We start from the raw sequence: 13,235 nt of genomic DNA, 5'->3' as shown, positions 1-13,235 counted from the left end.
ATGCTGACGAGTAAGTTGAGAGTGTAACATCCTACATAAGCACTTCTAGGATTACACGAACCTTAAATTCGAGGAAACGAGGTGACCTTTCGCTGATAGGATGGAAACTACTTTTCTTCCGTCATTCTTTTCTAACCAAAGACTAGCTTTCTACCATAGAATAAGGAGAATAATCTTCAAAAAATTTAATAAAAATTCCACAATTTGAAAAAATAATTCTTTAAATAGAGAAGTTGTTTCATTAATATTATCCATTAATATATGAAACTGATAGTAATAACTTTATTATAAGCTATTATTATATGTATAAAAGTTATCTTAATAAACCAATTAATTTACTGATTGATAAGAAACTAAGGATTTTTAATAGCATTCCTCTAATGATTGATAGTTTTATAAATTTAGAAGATTCTACTCTTTTATAGGTAAATGGAATGAAGAAACAACTATTTTGCTATTCGACAAATATATTTTACTTGTATTAAATTTACTTCAATTTGCAAGCAATAAAAAGTTCAATCATTAAACCTATACCTATTCAGAAATTAGACACATGAATATGTATTTTATGGATAAAAATAATTAATGTTTAGATTGCGGATATTTCTGCAAATTACATTTTTACGAGAACGATGAAATGAAATTTAAATAGAGATTCGCTTCACCCCCTAAACGGTATAACAAATGTTTAACTTTGCACAAAGATCCTCAGTTTCTCAATATGTAGAAGCTAAAATAAAAATAAACATATACTTTGTACTTTTATATAAAATTATTTTACAGTAATATAACACATAAATATACAGAAGATAAAGTACACAAAAGATGTTCATTAACTTTTTAATTTTAAATATCTCATCAAACAAGATTCACGTTTTTCTCCCTCAATTTTAAAACATATACGTATACCATCTGTTCTGCGGACGCAGAAACTGTAAAATAAAATCTGTCAAAAGAACGAATCTACTTAACAAGATATTATTGAGAAAAATTACAAAGTAATTGCATCCCAATGCACGTTTCCACGTTGAATCAAGCTTCTTGTTTCCATTTCTGCGCCTCTTTTAGCCGACCATTTTGGTCTGAGTTTGGTTTGCGTGCACGTACCGTGAACATACATCGTGTACAATCTGTACCCTCGTTGATACGATGCGTGTTTTGATTAAAGGGAGAAGCCCACAAGGGACTCTCGTTAATCCCTCCTTATCGTACGGAAGAGGCTTTGATACAGGATTGCAAGAACCAGCTTGGATAGCAGCAATTTACTTGCAATGATTAGAACCGCTGCGCACCGCTACGTGTGTAGGTGCTTGAAAAATTCCAACTCTGCAATACACTTCCGTTGCATACCACGTATAAACACGTACCAAAAATATATTAGGTACGTATCAACCAAATATCATATATACAATTTTATCCGACTCCATATTCGCCTTAATAATAAGAAGATAAAAGAATTCAGAGAAATCTCGTTTCTATTTGAAGTTGTAAAATATTCCAACAAATATCTATACCAGAAAACCAGGAAATTCTAAATAAAAATTCTTGCACGAGAAAGTGGAAAAATTGTTCAAAGCGAATTTTTCTCCGGTCAATTTCGTGCGGATTTTTACAAATAATCTGGAAGATATTGAAATATAAAGCCCGAAAGACATTGTGTGTAATATTATGTTTTTGTTTCATAGAAATAATAACAACGGCGAGAACCGATTTCATTCTATTTCGTTCTCTTTTCCTTTAATTTTCTTTGAAACATCCAATCGTTACTAGATATAAGTGCAAATATATTGTCGTTACAACTAGCACATACTCGTATAGTTTTAAAGAAACATGAAGTTCGAAATTAAAATTCACCACTTATTTTTGTAATCTATGGGAACATATAAAAGCTGCGCATGTATTTCCATGATATTTCTTCTTTCACATTTCTTACAAAGTGTAATTTTAAAATTACACCGACCCCAGGAAAGAGGTAAAGAAGCAAAATACATTTTAGGTCACGACTCTTTAAAATCTCATTCGACTTATGAGACTAAGGGGAACTAAATAAGAGGAAACTCGTCCAGAAAGAAAGTTCGCAAAAAGTAGAGAATGATTGTCATAGATCTGCGCATTTTATTTTTATAACTCTTGAAGTTGACCCTGCGTAGCTATGTTTCGTGTCACGATAGTAAACTATTATGAAGTCTTCTACTATTTTAAAAAACTTCGTGAAAGTAAAAATCATCGTGAATCCCAAAATTCTACTACGCTTGGCAAAAAGTTTCCAAGCAAACTTAATAATATTGAACTAATTAAAAATAGTAAACTTCTTGAGATGTAAAATGCTGTGATATAAATATGTGTGTACATATATGTAAATATATACGTAAATACAATATATATTATAATATTTAACAAATATTGACAAATAGATTGCTAAATATTCTTTCCCCAGTAACATCTCTTCATTTTTTTCTACTACATAAGAAATTAAATTCTTGATTGCATTTTTCGTATTTACTTCTTATCAAACCGATTTAATTTTTCCATGTGTTGTGTCCAAGTGAATAAATATTATTACTGAAATTTGATAAATTACAAAGTATAAGTTACCAGTATTAATACAAATTTTTCCGTAACAGCAGTAAATTTCAGAACTAAAGAAATTCAATTGTGCAAAACAATTTAACAAATTGCCATTTGATTATCCTACGTACCTTAAAATTGTAAAATTATAGAAATTCAAAAGCTATAATTTCGAGTTTCTCGATTTACTAATATCACTAACCATACTTCACTAATATTGTTAATTTCGTAATGAATTATTATTATTAATGAATTATTAATGCATTCATAAATCATTTTGCTTTGGGAAAAAGCTCTAGCTATTCGTTCAAAACCGAAATACAAGATTTCAATTTGTTTCACGTCCATTCTTACTGTAGGGAAGATTATGGAGAAAGATGGTTCGAATTCCGCGTGCTGCAAATATCCCGAGAATGTTTAAACGAAACACGATTTATAGCAAAAGGAATGGCGCTCGCCAATTGTTCCTTTGCCAACGTCAAATGCTGTATCACCCCGCGCGTCTAGCAACAAGTTGATGTTTCCGTTTACATGCAAACGTCCGTACGCTAACGTCGAGATCAAACCGATAGTTACGCGACAAGAACTGCTAAACACTTTAGAGGTAATGCCAACAGTTCCAACAGAAACGCAAGCAGCGTCGCCAGAACGATATGCGAAATGCGTTTTGAATACGAGCTGGCTGAATTGTTATGTTATAATATCCATTTCACGTTCGAACATTTCGTTTGATTCGTACACGACGCTTCTGGAACCGATAGAACAGGCATAAACTGCAAACGATTATGATCAGATACTTCGTGGGTTTGATAAAATAAGAGAAACTATTGCGTATCGAGAATTTGAACAATTTGAATGTAATCATTAAGAATTCAAAATGAATGATTTAGAAACTAATTATCTCTTTATTCTAAAGATCTCAGGATTTCCGCTATCAGATACAAGAAATATATATCTTGCAACATTTTATTGAAAATAAACGTAAAGGTTACACGGAAACAGCGAGATGAATTTATATTTCTCCTGATTTTTCATATTATTTAATGCTTGTCTACTGAAAAAAAAAACAGGAATTGCAAATTATCGTGTCTCTCCTCTCTCTTGACATTAACAAACACGTTACGTATGATGTCAATGATGACATTCAAGTTAAGGTATGAAATGTACATAAATTTCTGTTCTGTTACTGAACATAAGCGTATAACGACAGCGAAATAGAAGAAAAGTACGAAAGAAGTAGGTCATATTTTCCTATTTTTTTATATCGGAACAATTTTAAACTCTGTACGCTGAGATTCGCATTCATTTGGTTTTGAAACTAAATACGCGTTTCTACCACTTTGTGGAATATTAAAAAAATATTAATTATCGTAATATTAGTTATTTGATTGACATTTTATAAACCTTCAGGGATTTCTCATGTAGTTTTTAAAAACTCGTATCTGAATTTAACGAATGCAAATTCTTCAACATTTTTTAAAATAATACGTAGCATTTCTTTGAATATGGAATTTCAAGGATTTAGCATTATACGTAGAATTAATTGCTGTCCTTTTATACATGTTTGGTATATGAAATACAGATACATATACAAGTGTATATACGAAATATGTATATGGGAGAAGTATATAGGAATGTAATACGAATAATGAAAAAAATAAATAGAACGAAGAATCGAAGAAACGTAGAATATTTTCTAGCGAGTCTAAAGACTTGAAATTATAATTATCTACGGTTTAGCAAAATTAATATTTTAAATACAGTAATTTCGTCAGTAATTAGCAATATACGAGCACGTTTGGGAAATTAGTTCTGCAGAGTCAGGCTACACAGAAGTTTCTCTTGCTTTGGTAGAATTCTGCCAAATATAGCAGAGCCACAGAATTCGTATCACGCTATTCCACTAATGCCGGTTTTGCAAGAAATTTTCCACATATTAACGCGTTGATCGAATGGTACTGCATAACAGTATTAATAAAAATATCAAACACAATGCCAGGATCTTGAATAATTCATCAAATTTCTCAATTAAAAGATATTTCAAGCACTAACGGACAAACCATTTCAGTTTCGTAAATTATTCTAGCTATACACAATATTTCAAACGACCGCTTTATCAAGGCAATGAAAGCAACGTTGACGAGCGTGCCCTTCTATTCAAATATTACATTTTCAGATCAACCTTTTCAATATTATGACGCTATTATAACAATTCCACTAAAGCATACAAATTCGATATTTCTTTCAATTTTTATATATCTGTGTTCTTCTATTAAAAGAAGATATATATTTTACGGATAAAGTGTTTCAGAATACATAAACTAAATTTTCTATAATTAATCTAGTCTGGAAATTGTATATTCTATCCCGAAATTGTGAAATTATCGATGAAAAAGTATTGATAAAAAATAATTTTGTCATTGTATCATTATATGTCAACCGTATTAAAGAAAGAAACAGAAGAGAAAAGGAGAAATTTTCTATAAAACACGTCTACTTGACGTTACTAAAATTTATCATAAAAATATTACGACCACATTGTTGATCGTAATACATAATCATAATATTCGATGCCTTTCCATAGTACAGTAGCTCGTGTGTGTCATAGAAAACACTCAAACATAACATAATGTAATGCGACAACATTGGTCAAATTTCAAACGTACTGGTAAATGTTTAGTACAAGTATACATTTCAAGACAATATGTAATCAGTCGATTATCTACTGTTAGTAAATTTTGATTATGTCTCTTCTATACACATGTACCTAAGACATTTGAAAAAGGTCAAAGAGATCCGCGCTATTCTATTATAAACAATCTTTTTAATGTACACGGTTACAGAACCGTAAACAGAGACACTCATAGACCCATTTCAAGGTTTGTTTAATCGCAGGATTGATCATTTTTTCATCATTACGATCATTACGAACGTGCATTGATTCGATAAAAAAATTATTACTTTGGTTAAATATGTCTATGTATGATGACTTGAAAAAGCTAGCAATTACGATTTAAAGATTTTTTGGGAAAAAAGCAACATCTCGTATGCTCCAACTTGACAGTTTTCAGTATTATGTACATTCTGCAAATTTTTGCGTTGTATTTCCCATAGCTGAATAAATATCTGCTGTCTAATAATTCAACACACAACGGATTAAAGTACATAAACGCATGATTGTGTTATTAAAACGGCAGATTTGTTATCATATTGGGAATACCGTAAATTATGTAATAAGCTTTCTACAGCTTACACATATCCAGCATTAGCCAGCAACGTGAAGTACTTACAAGCTCAAAAGTTCCATTCTCTTCTTAACGCACACGCGAACCATTGCCAATCCAATGTAATCCTTCCCTTAGTAGCGACATAGCCGCTAGTAAAATACGATTTTCGCCGTCTCTCAGACACTTTCACGGCGGATATGCCGCGATCAAAAGAGTTTCATTTTGCTTTTGAGGATCTACCGTATTCCGGCTCCTCTCTTGAATATTTAGCGAAGGGTCGCGATGTCTAGCCGTGCCATAGCCGCAGCATTTCATTAATAAATGACTATGTGTTTCTTCTATTCCTTAATCCGTCACAGATTTTCCTGTTTTTCGTGCTTAGTCTAAGAACATGTTTAATCTAAACAGAAAAGAGTCTTGATATTTTGATCGATCGGTTACGATTGATTTTTTATTAAAAATCACAAGATGAAGCAGCTATGGTTGATTATTCTGTTAATTATTTAATTCTATCACGTTTCATAAGCATTTAATTCAAGACGAATTGAGATTTAATATATCAATAAATTATTGATAAATTTTTATTCTAGATCACAAATTAATAAATGATAATTATGCTGCGGTTAATTAATTACGACGGGATCTATATCTTCGTATTGCATTATTGTACCCTTCCGTTATCGTATTATAAAGTATTTAACATCAGAGAGCGTAGCTTGAATAGATTGTGTTTAATTTATTGGATAGAAATAATTAATTAAAATGAATGGAACGTTTCGATAATTGTTTCTGCCATTCATTTTTGCAACGTTATATTGGATCGGCATTTAAACTACGTGGTAGTGACAACATTACTTGAAAATAATATTGGACTACAAAATTGCAGATTATTTAAAATTTGATTGATTTAAAAATAGAAATAATTCTGACTCATTCAACTAAATTTGAATATATGAGAATGTTTTTATTTTCAATATCTATGATATTTATTTACCTTTCTAAAGGTTTATAAATAATTCCATACAGGACCTTAAAAAACCTTATTTAGGTCAAAAATAATTCTTTTGTAACATTACCTTTCTAGTTTATTACGAACAGTAGGTTTTAACATTTCATTGTTTTAAAAAGAAAACCGTACATAACTGTAATTTAAAATTTCCTTGAAAATTTATTGAAATAACAAATTAAAAAAGAAGCATGAAATCGAAAAGAGAAACAGGAATAAATCTTACCGAAAATCTCACTTCCGTATTTTTTTAACTTAATTTTCTACCCCATTCAGTTTTATGTCACAACACTAAATTAGGACCCTGTTCTATTTTTAAAAATCACGTAGCCATGAATCTTTAAATCTCAGTCTACAGTTTCTATTATTCTTCTCAGTTCTATTCCGGAAATAGTACTTTATTCTAAAATCATTATTTTTACGTATTTATTTATTTTCCAAATCACTTATCACACACTTTTAATAAAAAATGCAATTGCTGTATAAGCCATCAATCAAGTCAATCATACCTTAATACTTAATTTTCTTTATTCAAACTACAAAAGAATTTCTAATGATTTCACATTTCGAAGGATGCTTAAATTTTCTTTTCCTTTTACGACGTAAATATTACGAGTACGGTATTTTGTCTATTTTATACATTTTGTATATTAAGTTGTATTCTTTCAATTTTCGCACCTATACAGTGTCTGTAAAAAGCATTCGCAAGCCATTTTATATATTATTACAGCACTGATTTTGTTAGTAATTAATTAGATCCAAGTATATTGTGTATCATTTAGCAACACTTTTGTCTGCCTACAAAAATTCGATACTGTGAAAATGAAACGCAGAACCTGATAAAAAAACAATTGAATATACTTTTCGTAGCCACTGCAAATTTCTCATAAATGCATACACATTCCACAGTCAGACGATAACATTCGCAACGTTTCTTAATTGCTGGAACAAAAACACTTGGTTTTGCAGCCCCCACGATACATATACAAAACCTATTCTGACAATTCTGCTACGTTTGAAAGTTTCGATTCCCCTTGAAATAAGACCTCGATAAAGTCTGCATCATCTTTCAACGGTTAAGAGACAAAAGTAAGAACCAGGAACCAAAACAAATCTCATTGTCCTTTTCAATCGTTCGTAGCCCAGTTTCACAGGGAAGTTTGACGAGAAAGGAGACTGTACCAATTATCTCGTCCTCTGAAAGGTTCTGAGAAGAAGTCGACGATCATTTCCCGCAGAGGGACAAGAAATAAGAGCAAAGTCGAAAGGCAACTGCTGAGAGGGAGATTGTACCAACGAGATTCGTGGCGCAGCTTTCCGCTGATTTTCACGAGACTTCCTGGTAGAAGGCGCGGTACTAATCTCTTTGGCTGAAAGCCCGTCACCAAGGACCAACGGCTGTCTGCGGCGGTCGGATGAGACGGCCATGACGACGTCTGCCCAAAATTATCCCGCTGTTTTCCCGCAATCAACTTTTCTCAGACTGTTTTCACAGAACATAATTATTTTCGATTCCTTGACTTCCAAATCCCGGAAAGTGGTTATTAAATAATTTTCTTATATTTCTCGCTAATCTCGCTAAAGTAGGTATTTTTAGCAACGTAGAAAAGACGATTAGGCGGATACTTGTTGTATCGTTTCATAAGCTTCACCATTTTTTTCCTTGTCAAAAATTCAGCACTAAAATAATCTACGCAAGTATTATATGTAAGCGATGATGTATCAATAATGATAATGATATTATGATATTCTTCCTCTTTTCAATTACGATATTGTATACTATTTTTTTCTATATAATCTTTTTAATTATTTTTTAAATACTTCGATGTGATTATCAATCGATATTTAACTAATAACTAAGATAATCAGAAAACAGAATATTCTCTCTGTATATCGTAACATAAATATATTTCAAATATCTTGAAATTGAATATAGAAATATCGGTTTGATCTTTACCTTGTTAATTTCACTTATTCCTTTATCGACGAACCACCTTCCTCTACTGACATGTGTACACAATTTGAAACGCGCAGCATTCCACGTTAATCGAATTAGCCAAAATATTATCGATTAGTTCGACGATTTATTCGGTTTATTTCCAGGTTGCAAATTCGTTTGCGACGTTATCGAACGATAGCTGAAATGTCAGCAAGCGTTTAAAAGCCACTTTAATCCGACCTTTATTTCGTTGGACATTTGGTTGAGATACCCGGCTCGAGAAATCACTAAAAGCTTCAAAGAGCGCGTAATCCAATTTCCAATGAGAATTGAATGTCCGCTATATCTAACAACTTACGTGATCATGACCAAGTTTTCAATGACATGTACTCCGTTATTATTTCAACTTTTATTATCTATTGAGAAGAATTTCATGGACAAACATTCATAACATCTACGTACCTGTACAGTGTAAAAATTACTGTCTGGCCTTTCAAAGGTTAATATTTTTCTGCCTTCTATGCGTTTCATAAATATTCGTCCTAATAATTTGTGTTTAATTTGTGTTAAAGTTGTGACTGTTTTGGATTCATTATGATAATTAATTGCGTTATTAATGTATCGTTTAAAGGAGAGCAATTGTACTTGTAAAAACTATAGTTCTCACTTAGGAAATCAAAGTTTGAACGGATGAAAGGCATTGTTATTGGAATATCGATCGTAAATTATGTGAATTAGCAGAAATTACACCCATTCCTTCTATAACTGTCATAAAAGTTGCGATACTTGTATGGATTTTAAAATTTTCGATTAAAACATAGAAAGAATCAAATGAGATACCTCCAATAAAAGCATATTAAAATAAAAAAGTTATTTAAAAAGATGATAAAACGAACTATAGAAATAGAATTACGATTACGATAAAAAGTATGTAATTCTAAGAAATTGATATTTGGAAAAATATATTACCTTATTAGTTGGAAAATATATTTATTGATTTGACGTTGGACTTTAGCATCACTTTAAATCGTATGAAGAAACGAAAGTAAATAAAACGACATAAAATATTAATAACAGCTTATAATATGTGTTCCTGATCGGTTATTACCTTTATAAATTAATAATTCAACTAATAACTAACAGTTTCGGAAGAACATTTCGGAAGAAAGATTCAATCAGACTATAATTTTATAATCTCGATGGAATGGTCTTCGTTTACATACCCATCATTTTTAGAATATCTATTAGAAACTTCTTTCAAAGTCCAACATTCTTTATAAATTCAAACAGTGACTTTTACCTCAAGGAGGCAATCTCATCAAGCAGATACGTTTCAAATTCAAATAACGTGGAATCTAGAATCGCCAGAATCTTTTTCTTTTTAGTGGATTTCTTTCGTATCGGCATTACAAGAATATTTCTCTTCTAGTAAAAACTGATTCTACAGAATCTACAAATTCTACTCTACATTATAAAGGAGGAACTCTTATCGTATAACTATTCTAATTATATTGAAGAAACTAAGATTCTTCTACAAGTTAATACTTTATTAAATTAAGTTGCACCACTGAAACTTAATACTTCCGCCCCTATTCCGTTTTCTGGTACTTTCTTCAAGTTTTCCTCCTTTTCTTTAAAATTTGATCGGTATGAATTTCCTCTCTCTGTTTATCCGTACGAAAACCAAAAACCATTTCCATATGTATATTTGTACACTTTTATGTGTATATGTGAAACTTCATGAAATTTTGTGTGTATATGTTATGTATTGATCGAAATTTTCAAATTTTTGTTCTATGCTTTTATGAATAGACCGTCGAAGTTTATATATTTACGTATATGAAATTTAGATCTGTTGGAATGCTCAGAATGTGCATAAAAATATATAAAGTGTTTAAAATAAAGAGAATTCTTCACATGTAAAATAGTGTACAAATTATTTATGGTATTGTGATTGATCTAAATGGAAAAGCTAACATCTCCTACAATTGACGTTTCAATGTAAAGAAGATACGAAAGTATCCACTGTAGCGTAAAGGTAACAGATTTTATATGAAAATTCATTAAGTTGGTTTTTTGGTAAAGCTTGCGAATTACAGTAAAATAAATCATTGGAAGGAAATTTGCAGATTTTTTTTAAATCCTTCAAATTTAGTTTCTGGATATATGTTTCGTTACCCAAAGAGCGATTACGTGTACAATAATATACATATGTTTCTAAAGTTGTGCTTCCCATTTCTCTGAATATTCGAAACCTGTAACATTTTAAAATTTCAACAGATACTCATAAAGATAGTCGTAAAATAAAAACTTGAAAAAGAACTCACTTCCTTTATCGATTACGTATACCTATAAGTATATAATTTTCTGGTCAGATTTTTCCTTGGAAAAGAAATCAATCGATTGTAACTTTCCACTTACAGGAAAATTTAATAATTTAATGATCATAATTCTCCATTCGTAGAAAACGTAAGAATTAAAAATTGCAATAAATGCTTGATAATAATAACTCTAGTAGAGTGATAAAGATAATAAAAGTAATAAAGGTTTCTTCCAAATTTCCAATCCAGATCAAATTTCTAAAATAGCTATCTCGAAGAACTAAACGAAATTCCTTATCTAATCTATAATTCTAAAATTAATATCATTTTTATTATTTTGATAATAAGTACCTACATTGATAATAAATAATAATTCTCTAACTATTACAAATATTACTGAATATTTTATAACGATTTTTCTCATTTTTACCAACGAGTAATAGAGAAAATAATATAGGTATAAGAAGTAATATATAAAAAGTACAAGAACAGAAATTAGGGAAAGAAATGGATAACATTTCTCTATCATAAAATAATATTTATATTATAGCTCATACATATTCTACTCTTTTTAACTAAAATGTCTCATTTCGAAATATACGAGAAGTCTAAAGTTTTACCATTTTTGTGTCATCATTTTCCTTCGTACAATTTAAAAATATTTAATTATTGTTTAACATCATGTTTAATACAACTTTGATTAAAAGAGAAAAACACGGAGAACTGCGTACCTTGAAAAATGAACAAATGCCAAATACAACATTTTAACTAAGAACAGTATCGTATTTACTGTTTAACAAATCGTTTCCAAAGGATTAAACCAGTCTTCTACATTTAACGAAGCAAACCAACATTCGCAAAAAAGCTCCTACACAACCATCTCAAATCGTTTGCATGGAAATGATTTTATTTTATCCCATGCGATTTCCTGAAGATTTACGGCACCTGCCACGCAAAAACACACGAGGGACCTATCGATTAACCCAACGTTCATTTCACTTGTGCTTCTTTCTTCCCTTTAAACTCGCCTGCGTCCATTATTAGCCTCGTAGCATCGAGCAACGACATTGTTCGCGGTGTAATATTAACAAAACGGCAAGTTCCGACGTATAACGCGAAAGTTTCGTCATAACGCCGAAGATGAATATTTCTAGAACCTGAAGGAAATCCAACGTCGCGTAAATACGGCGGGATCGCGGTGAAAAGGAAGCTGAGCTTTTAAGGGGCAAGTTTTCGCATTAGCGAAAAGACGTAACGTAACCATGGTCACATGCTTCAAGACAATTACGGACACTTCGACACTACGACACGAAATCGTCGAAATTTTGTGGCACTTAAAAGAGTTCGTTTCTCGTAGCAGTCATTTCCCTTCGTCTTTCGCTTTACGTAGTTCTATCTCTTTGTATAATTACGAAGTAAGGTTCGCTGCAAAGCGTTTTAATAGTGCTGTCACTTCGAAGGAAACTTGTCGCTTTTAATTAAATGTGCAATTAACAGAGTACGTTAGTGGAACTATCTATCTTGGAAAATGTTCCGGAAGATTAAAAGTTGGTTGTCTTTGCTTTTGTCAGCGTGTTGTTTTTTTTTAAATATAATAGCGATAATACATCGTTAGAGGATGATGACGATTATGTATTTATCATTTATCTTTAGTAGATGAGTTTATCGTACTTCTTTTCCTTACCGAGATTCACATAATTTATTTCGAGTAGGTAGAAAATTTACTTTAGATGTCGTTTTTAAAATTTTATGTTTTGTAACTGCTTCACTAAATGGAAGAACAGTGGTTTAACGAGAAAAGTATCCAAGTAACGAGAAAATTAACCATACTAGAATTATATCATACGTCGAATAATTTTACTCTAACTTTCTTAAACTAAAATTTGTAATGAGATATTTGCATAATTTTATATATCCAACAAATAATAACTACACTTTTCACTATGATCAAATAGAGATAAAATAACTAAGAATATATAATAATTTTTTATTAATTAATAATTAATTTTTTAAATCTAAAATGGTTTTAATTCAAAGAAAAAAGCATTCACGTATGTGTACATAAAATATTTTTATCCGAAATACTCGATACTAATATATGGAATTAACTGTGTATTAAATAAATTGAGATATTTAAGAAGCATTTTAGTCGTCCTCATTAATATCGTCTCCTC

The 13,235-nt window shown here is 30.8% G+C and overlaps 1 protein-coding gene across 1 annotated transcript in view; it reads right to left on the bottom strand.

Moving 5' to 3' along the window:
- Window positions 1-13,235, bottom strand: part of LOC100651991 — a 232,738-nt gene that overhangs the window by 215,604 nt on the left and 3,899 nt on the right. The gene's annotated exons all lie outside the window — the stretch shown is intronic.

Source organism: Bombus terrestris, chromosome 4, assembly GCF_910591885.1.
Source record: "Bombus terrestris chromosome 4, iyBomTerr1.2, whole genome shotgun sequence".
Classification (NCBI taxonomy): domain Eukaryota; kingdom Metazoa; phylum Arthropoda; class Insecta; order Hymenoptera; family Apidae; genus Bombus; species Bombus terrestris.
Note: the sequence above shows the minus strand (reverse complement) of the source record. Positions and strands in the feature narration are given on the sequence as shown.